At 35.3% G+C, this 9,924-nt stretch overlaps 2 long non-coding RNA genes across 2 annotated transcripts; both read left to right on the forward strand.

Moving 5' to 3' along the window:
• LOC113319713 lies at positions 1–1,365 on the forward strand. Its single transcript, XR_003345764.1, has 2 exons — positions 1–137; positions 441–1,365. It is a non-coding gene; the product is annotated as an uncharacterized LOC113319713 (long non-coding RNA).
• A 3,116-nt stretch (positions 1,366–4,481) lies between these two features.
• On the forward strand, positions 4,482–6,808 carry LOC113317887. The gene is made up of 5 exons (XR_003344081.1): positions 4,482–4,624; positions 5,079–5,189; positions 5,274–5,351; positions 6,280–6,415; positions 6,751–6,808. It is a non-coding gene; the product is annotated as an uncharacterized LOC113317887 (long non-coding RNA).
• Positions 6,809–9,924: the final 3,116 nt, after the last annotated feature.

Here is a 9,924-nt window from a genome sequence, read left to right on the forward strand (position 1 = left end):
ATCTATTTTATTGAAACAGACGAGTCCTCTCTTCCCCCACTTCCGAATCCGATTAACCAGAAATTGATGGATGATGGTGTTTCGACATGACTTCGGTAATATTTTAAGCAAGAGAATCTTAGCAACTCGTATACCAGGTATTATATCTCAAAACTCGATCTTTCCTTTTTCTTTTTCTTTTTCCATTCCAGTTTCTGCCACCATGAATACCCACCTCCACCACGATTACCATCACTACCAGCAACAACATCTCCACCACAAATACCAGGAAGTTTAATCTTATACAACATGATTTTGAAGTTATTTGTTAAATTAACTGATTTTTTTTTGTCAAATTTCAATCCAATTCCTTTCTTGAAGCAATAATGAATTATGAATGTTAAATAGTGTATGAGAGATAACTTTTTTTGTTTTTTTTTCAATTTGTAATTAAATTGCAGGGAAGGAGATGAGACAAGAGTTAACAGAACACCAAATTCATCCATGGTCACGTCAAGTCACGTACAGCAGGTGTTTGTAAAAATGTGCTATCAGTTTAGCCTCAAAGACGTCCCTCCATTCTGCCATATACTGTCCCAAGCAAAATGGAATTAATCCACTCGTTTGAAACATTATTGTGTGTAGCTCCACTTATTCCCAAAACGGCAACACCCACATCCTTAAACTCTCTTCTTTTAATCAATTAGTTAGCGGCTCGTCATTCCACAATTCTAGTACAGTCACATGAAAAACAACCGGAGGTAAAGTGTTCCTTCTTCTTAACCAATTGGGTGGGATGGTTTCACAAGTCAATCACTGATATTCAGCTCATACTAAATCTTGCGCACGCGATCATCAACCATAACAATCCATGGAGAAGTAATGACTCATGTGTATGATATGATGCCTTGAATTTCCATACACCATGAATCTGATGTTGTGTCCATGTCATACATAATTTTCTTATTACATTTGCTCATACACCTGAGTGCATAATGTATAATTCTGACGGGAAATAGGTTTTGGCTTCGTTGTACCCGGGTGCATACTCTTTTGATTCTTTGTATGAAAGAAGTTTTCGTCAGGTGCACCTGGGTGCATAATGCACATTCTTACAGGAAAATAAATTTAGGCAGGTTGCACCTGGGTGCATAATGCACATTCTTATAGAAAATAAATTTTGGCCAGGTTGCACCCGGATGCACAATGCATAATTTTATATGAAATAAATTGTCCAAGTTGCACCATAATAATTTTTATTTTATTTTATCAATTAACAGAAGAGGTTTTAGTTGCACCTGGGTGCATAATGCATATTTTTATAGGAAATAATTTTTGACCAGGTTGCACCTGGGTGCATAATGTATCCTCGGCTTGGTTGTTTAATTATTTATCTTTTTCGAATTTCATATCAACAATGGATCTTTTTTTGTAGAGATTTTCGAGCATTTTCTAAAAATATAAATTTTATTAAAATCCGACTTATATTTCGGAAGTTAAGACCTTTCTCGCGATTAATTTTAAATTAAAAAGAGAAAATAATTAGGAGAAAGAAAATGATATAATAAAGAATAAAGTTTAAAGTAAAGGGTATACATGACTAAATTTTTTTGTGTCTTTTTCACCCAGACCTATATTTTACAAGTCCATTACTCCCATGCTTTATGGGATTTGGGCAAATGACCCATTTTTCGAAAGTTAAAGCAGGATAACATATCAGATCATTTTCTTCGACATTACATAGGTTAGAGTAGGCTAACATACGGTGACGGGCTCATATGACTATCTACTGTCAATGGTAGTAAATATCATATGGTATCCTCGAGTTTATAATTGTGAAAAATACTAGAACCCCCTACTATATGGGTTCAATCTATAGAAGCCCCATTAAATGGATCCTCCCCTATCAACTCCATGCTTTCACTTTTTAATATTTCTAGGCCCAGAACTTTAGATTTCAGGGCTTGGTAATAAAGTTTAAGGTTTGGAGAAAATTCGTAATACCAAAAATGCGCTTTACTATATATACCTAATGAAATAGGCAATAGGTTTCATTTCCAGATTCATTTTCATTTTCACTTTCTCTCACTTCTCTCTCGTCTCTGCTTGAAGAAAATTAGGGTTCTTTCATCAAACCGAAGAAAATGATTGCAGAGAGCAAGAAAAAGATTCTCGCTCCATCGATCTTCGCTGATGACGTTTACTTATTACAGAAGAACGAAATCAATCAATCATTTTTGGTTTTAGATTGAATCTCAGATCAGAGCTGCAACGATTCTCTTAGGGTTTTCTTTCTTCCCTATAAGTTACAATCTATTATCTGTATTCGATAACTAGTTATCGTTTTATCCCATCAATTTCTTCTTTCATCTTCTTCACGGTTCTTTTAATTTCATTAGATTTCATTTTCATTCGGTTTCGTTTCTCCCTGCAGCTCTGCTGAAACGAAGAAGAAATATGAATCAATGAAAAAACGAAGAAAATCAAATCGGAGAAGAAAATTGGAAGATTAATATCGAATCTCAACAATTTCAGATTAATTTCATCAACAAATCTAATAAATCAGATAAGTTTTCCTCCTAAACTATATTTGTCTTTTGATTCAGTTTTATTTTTTTTTTTTGAAAAATCAATTTATGGTTTCAAAAACCTATAAGAACAATTATTTCTGATCAAGTTTTTAATTCGATTTGTAATTGGAGTCTGGATTTGTAACCATCTCATCTTTATCTTCGATTTGAGATAAAAAAAAATCACAAATAATTTGTAGAGTTCGTGATTCAGATTTGATTGATCTTTCAATTCGTTTTTCTGATTGTAAATCTAAATTCAAATTAGTAATCGGTGCATCTTATTCTTTATTACCCCTCTAAACTTTTCGAGTTTGAGTTACTTTCATGTTTCGCTCTAATCTGGAACTTCCATTATTCCAAAATGATTGTTATAGCTTTATTGGAATTATTGAATCTTGTTTGTTCCTGTAATTTCTATGAAGAAATAAGGTTTTAGCCTATGATTTTCGATAACTGATAAAGTAAAAACTTGCTTGGCTTTTTCAGAATGAGTTCTCAAAGTTCCTGTACCAGAACTTCAATTGATGATTATGGAATGTTTCTGAAGCAAATGTTGTGACAAAGAAGATCAATTGTAATTCTCCGTGTGTGATGAAGCTGCACAAATTTTGATGAAGATGATTGGGGACATTGACTTCCTGCAGGTGGAGAAGATGCTGCTCATTTCTTTGTGTTTTAATGTACTGATTCGTTTAGAATAATTGCTGAAGGGTATTCTGTTGGACTAGTCTTTTCTTCTTGACAAAACAAGTCTAACATTATCTTGAATTGTTCGAATTGCAGAACCTAAAGTTACACCCAAGGAGCTTTCGGATGTCAGCAGCGTGAGAACAAATGATGGAGTATGTTTACAGATCGATTTGGAACTCTGAGCAATTTTTGAAACCTCTGCAGCTGCTTTTACAGACGTGGGCATTCTAGAACTGGGAAACGAGTCTTGCCATCAGAGATGTTGATACATAATGCTCATTTCAGAATGAAACTTATTAAGTCTTTGCTTAATAGGGTGAAGGAGGAGCAGATGTTGTTGAAGCTAGGTTTCACATTTACAAGTGAAAACAACTCTGATTTGGAGAAACAATTGAATTTCAATGATTTTAACTCTGCTACGGAGATAAAGGTAAGTGTACAACTTCCTAAATATATTTGTGTTATGGCAATTGGATAATATATCATCTTTGTGGTTAGGCTAGTTCAACTTGACTTCAGAGCCTAATGTTGTTATTATGTGATACAGTGGACTTTTCTTCTTGGAGATGTAGCAAAACTAGGAGCTTCTGCGATGACTTATCCTCTTCTAGTTTTGAAGGTAATTATTCATACCAAGAGCTTGTTTTAAAGTGTGGTATACTGAACTTACAGTGTTTTCATAGTATACTGAACTTACAATGTGGTAGTTAAGAGTCAGGATATATTACAGGATATGAAACTTGTTTTACAGAGTGAGAGTCAAGATATTACAGGTGTGGCTTCATAGTATACTGAAATATACATAGTTCAGGTTATATGGATGTGTAACTAGTAGTTACACAAGCTATATGGATCTGTAACCACTAGTTACACAAGCTATATGGATGTGTAACTGCTAGTTACACATGCTGGTAAAATCACAGATACTATCCAAGAAAACTTGCAAGATGGAGTAGAAGCCATGGAGAATTGTTATAGTTTGGTGGCTGCAGAGAAGAGAAGATTGAGATGTTTGTTGTTGACTATGCTGAATTTCAGGCAGTGAAACAGATGGTGGTTGCAATTGAAGCTGTAGAATGGACTTGGTGGTGAGCTTAGATGTATGCTCAGGTTTCAGATTGCAGGAATGATGAGGTTAAGTTTAAGTCACTGAATTATTTAAGTGACTGAATGCTTTATAGCATGTGTATCTGCTACTGAACTTACAGTGTTTTCTTTCATTGATATAGGATTACCATTCTGACAGAGTGCTCCCGATTGTTTATTTTCCTGTTTTAACAACTACTGCTATATTAGCATACTACGAAGAAAAATTGAACACAAGAAAACAAATTATATCTGGCTTTTTACTTCTCTTTATGAGTAACGCTGCAATTATCATTGTAAGTTATCACCTCCTCCCTTATGTTATTGATTTATCAAGCGGTTCCATCGCTCATTTTACTCATTCATGGAAATTTCAGCTTTAGATTCATACCTTTCTTTGTTTTTCTGTTGGCAACATAGTTGGACCTAGGAACATCTGTAGGTGGGAGGGCTTGCAAGGTTCATTAAACAATTTCTTGAATATCACTTTCTGAGTCAGTTGAGTCGTAATCTTCATAATATTATCTTATTTTGGGTGATCGTCCAGTTAATGTAAGCTATGAGTTGTTATAATGAGCCTAATAAATAGTGATACCTATTAGTGGTCATCATGGAGAGATGATTTGCATAAGTTTGGAGATTTTCTGAATGGACAGTTTTTGCATGAATACCTTCACACTGTTCTATAATTGTAGATCTTTGGTGGATATGATTTGTTTACTTACAAACCACTGTTTGTCTATGTTTTAGGTACATGGAACAAGTCTTCTGAATGTTGCTAGTGAACATACTTCTGTAGTTGCTATTGTTGGGAAAGGGAACCTTCGAGGAGTTAGGAAGCACTGGCAGCAACCAATTGAGGTGAACTTGATTGAAGTTGACATTTTAGTTTTTGTTCTAACTGAAACTCGTCTGCTGATCTACTGTTTTTGTGCCTTGAACAAGTTCTACCTTCTGTTGGGGGTGACAAGTCCATACTAGACGTTTTACCTAGAAGTTGGGGACTTGCCGGAGTTTAATCAGGTTGGCTACTGATTTGTTGTAAGTTATTTGACCTTTTTTGGATGTGTAACTATTAGTTACACATGCTAATTAGATGTGTAACTTTTAGGTACACAAGCTAAATGGATGTGTAGCTACTAGTTACACATGCTAATTAGATGTGTAACTTATAGATACACATGCCAATTGTATTGAATAGGATACAAGCAAATTATTTTCTTGTACAATGATTAGAGGAATTTCTTTGGAAATGATTCTCAGTTCAGATTATTAGTAGGTTTAATCCAATATTTGTGTTGCTTAAACTAGAACTTTATACTGTGTTATCGTGTTTATTAGCTAAGAATCTGACTGATTTTGTGGTTTGTGTGCCTGTTGTTTGATATAGATTACTAAGCATTTATATCTGTGAATAATATATTGAATTCCTTCATTTGCTTAATGATTTGAGTCCTTCAATTCCAGTATTCTTATTTGTCTTGTAAGTTTTCTACTTAGAAATATATGACTGGGTGTAATAGAAGTTAAGGGTAACTGTTCATGAATCATGACATCCTTGAAAGCGTGGTTTGAGGATATCTACTTTTCCAAATTGGAAAGTGATTGCAGGGGCTGTTGTAGTTGTTTCATTTCGATTTCTATAGCTAACATAGTATACGTGCCAAGTATACAAGCCATAATACTGACGTATAACTGCGGCTTACACATTTCATATGCATGTGTAACTGCCTATTACATACGCCTATGACATATGTAACTACGACTTACACATGATATATGCATGTGTAACTGCCGATTACATGTAGAACTGTTTGCTTATGTATGAACTTTTTCTAGGTTTTTTTTAGTTGTTTTTACTTCTTTTAACTACTGTAGCATTCAAAATGTTCTTTTACATTTATTTTATGAAAATATCCAACTGAGGAAAGTAACTAGATTTTTGATGAAGGATGTGGCATCTCGCTTGGATGAGAGGAAAATTTGCACTAGCTGTTCAAGATGGAGCTGAACTTACTTATCGAGTTGAAAAGAATGGTGGATTGGTGAATGCCAGCACTGAAATTGCGCTTGATACTACTGCAAGGGTAGTCCAGCATGCCTCAGTCTATATTTTGTTTTTTATTATTCGTTTTCCCAGAAATGTTGAACCTTTAACTCATAAATTTACCGCAGAAATCAGTGGTTTGACATTATACACTTGGTAATCATGCTTATGTTCTTGCCTTTATTGGTTCGTATGCTGAATTCCAATATGGATGTGTAACTCCTAGTTACACTAGTCAATTGCATGGATAACTGCGTTACACTAGTCAGTTGCATGGGTAACTGCTAGTTTCACTACTCAGATGTATGTGAAATTGAATATACATTGTTTTTCATTTAATCTTATAAAAACTAATTGCTTGTCGTTATATTTTAGGTATCGCTGGAACTGGAGTTGACACTGAACACACAAGTCAGACGCATGTGTAACTCTCAATTACACTAGATAGATGCATATGTAACTCTCAATTACACTAGACAGATGCGTGTGTAACTTCTAGTTACACATGCTAAGAAATTATTATAAATGAATATTAAAGTAATACGTGTATTTTTTTATGCGTTCTTTTTGATGTCTATTTTTTGATATGTAACTTTGCATTACACATGTCATAAGGATGTGTAACTTCTGGATACACATGACATATACATGTGTAACTTCTGTTTACACATTCACACTATACTTTAATAATTTTGGGCCTAGATTTAATAGTTTTGGGCTTAAATTTAAATTTTATTTAATTTGGGGCTTGACAATGTATAAAAGGGCATGGATGTCTTTTAATAACTCGTGGCAGATTTGAACTTCTTTTAATTAAGAGCCTCATATTATGGGTTATCCATGGGTTGGGCCTTAGCTTAATTTTCCCTTTATAATTTGGATTCAATATATTTACTTGACCACATGGCTGAATTCGTTATAGGCACCTCCCTATTCGTTAGCACTGGATGCTAGATGCATAATCTTAGTTTTCTTTAAATTTCTATTCTAGAAAGTAGATATCATGGCCCATTATGTTGCTACACAAAAGATATATAACAAAGATTCTTGTTTTTGAAATCATTCCCCAATAAGGTGAGTCTTAAGTTTATAAGGCTGTGTTTGATAACAGAGAAAGGAAACAATTCCATGGAATCAGTTTTCTGGGGGAAGCAACGAAAGGCTTTCCATGGAATTCCATGAAATTAAGTAAAACATACTTTAGACCACATTTTTGTTTTACAATTCCATGGAAACAGATTTTTGACCAAACGACGGAATACACGTTTTTTTCATGGAAAGATGACTATTTCCATGGAATTAACTCCTATCAAACACAACCTAACTCAATTGTCGAAAGACATACTGAAAATAAATGATGGAAATATGGACGGTTAGCCGCAAGGCACACACTCCTCTTTTTATACTCTTCATTTCTCCATCCGTGCACACAATAAGTTATCCTTTGTTTTTGGATGACATCTTCTCTATTCCAGTTCCTCCCCATATCTTTTGCGAGGTGAGTCAACTCCATCCAACTATGAGTAATACTTACCTGTGGACCTGAAAGAAGACGTTCATTACTTTAGACATTAGCAATAACTAACTTACAAACTAATTATGTTGCAAAATCAAGTATCAACTAAGCACCCGAAAAACAAATAATTTCGTCAAAATTATACTTCCTTAGTATAATTTTTCCAAAAGGATTTACCTTGTGTTCGCTTCACCAGAAAAATCAACAACCTTCATAGTGTTCCTTCCCCAAGAATGGAGCGACTTAAGTGTGTTCCGTGTAGAGAGAAGCTGTGAGGTGGGGTGATTTTCTATTGGTGGTGCGATCTAACGGTTTTTGGGTTTTGTGCTTTTTCTCTGCCGTCAGGTGGTATGGAGACGACGGCTCCACCACTTTTTTCGCCGCTATCTTCCATCTCTCAGGAGGTAGCTGGCTCTTTTTTGAGAGATTCACTTGGATCTACGTTTCCTTTACTTCCTGGTACTTCTAGTGTTACTTCTGCAGTTGATTCACATCCAGTAACACCTTCGAAGACTTGGTCTTCTTCTCTTTTTCCGGCGAAGAAGAACATTTCTCAAGAGGATTCAATGAAGTTTGTTCCTACCAATCTGGTAAATGGAGAATGGGTGGTTTCTGTTAAGGGTGCTGATCTTGATTCCAAAATCAAGAGATGTGAAAATTTGGTGGTTCGTACTTTTGTTGGTAAACGTCAGGCTTATTCTCTGGTGAAAAGGGTTGTTGAACGTGTATGAAGCCGAAAGCTAATTTTACAACGTGTATGGAAGCCGAAAGCTAATTTTACTCTTACTATCCATGGCGAATCTGTGTTTATCTTTGATTTTGATAATGATGAGGATAGATTTACTGCTCTTGAGCATGGTTATTTATATATTTCAAATCAATTGTTTCTGGTTCAACCTTGGCATCCAGATATTGAGAGTGAAATTGTTGAATTGAAATCAGTACCTATTTGGGTTAATCTCAGAAAGGTTCCTTTACACTTTTGGGAACTGATGGATTAAGTAGTATTGCTAGTTATTTAGGAAGACCTATTATGATGCACAATTAAACCTTAACTAGATCAAGAATGAGTTATGCACGAATCTGTGTAGAAGTTGATGTTATGTTTAATTTCCCTACTTCTATTCCTGTTGTAGTTGATGGTGTTAAGAGATTTTCTGTGGATGTTGAATATTCTTGGAAGCCACCTAAATGTACTCATTGCCAAGTATTTGGTCATACTCAAAATGGTTGTTCTAAGTATAAATTGGAAAAGGCTATGGAAGTTGTTGTTGCTATTGAGAAGAAAAAACAACAAGTCAATGAGGTTTGGGTAGTAAAACAGTCTAAATTTCCTAAGAGAGCTAGAGATCCTTCTACAGAAGATGAGGTTGTCATTACTGATGCTAGTGAATCAGATTCTATTGCAACTATGAGTGATGATGAAAAACCCAGTCCAATGGAGAATATGGTACAACAAGTTCCTCTACAAACCAATAATCATTTTGAAGTGTTAAACTATTCTAGAGTTTTGATGGATATTACTTATAATTTGAATGGTTCTGTGGATGAAGTCAATAATTCTAAATGTTCAAGTTCTTATGGTGGTACAGTTGTACCTCCTGGTTCTACAGTAAGATCCCATTCTCCCTCGTCTACGGCGCAGACGCCATCCTTCCAGCAGAAGTTAAAATCCCATCGGCTAGGATTTCCGAAGTAAGCGGAGTTAGATGGAATGAAGCTGAAGCAATGAGCGCCAGAGTCGCAGAATTGGACACTATAGATTCCAGAAGATCCATGGCGGAAGAACACGCACGGGCATACAGAAATAGGGTTTCCAGAGCATATAACAAAACCGTGAAGCCTCGGGTTTTTCAAGTGGGAGATTTGGTACTAAAGACTGCCAAACACATTCAGCAAGACGCGTCTGCACCAAAATTATCCGCAAAGTGGGAAGGGCCTTATATAGTCACGAAAGCGTACAACAGTGGGTACAACAAGGTCATTAAAGAAGACGGAGGAAAACTGGAAGCAGTCATCAACGGAAAGTGGCT

Source organism: Papaver somniferum, chromosome 10 (assembly GCF_003573695.1).
Source record: "Papaver somniferum cultivar HN1 chromosome 10, ASM357369v1, whole genome shotgun sequence".
Classification (NCBI taxonomy): domain Eukaryota; kingdom Viridiplantae; phylum Streptophyta; class Magnoliopsida; order Ranunculales; family Papaveraceae; genus Papaver; species Papaver somniferum.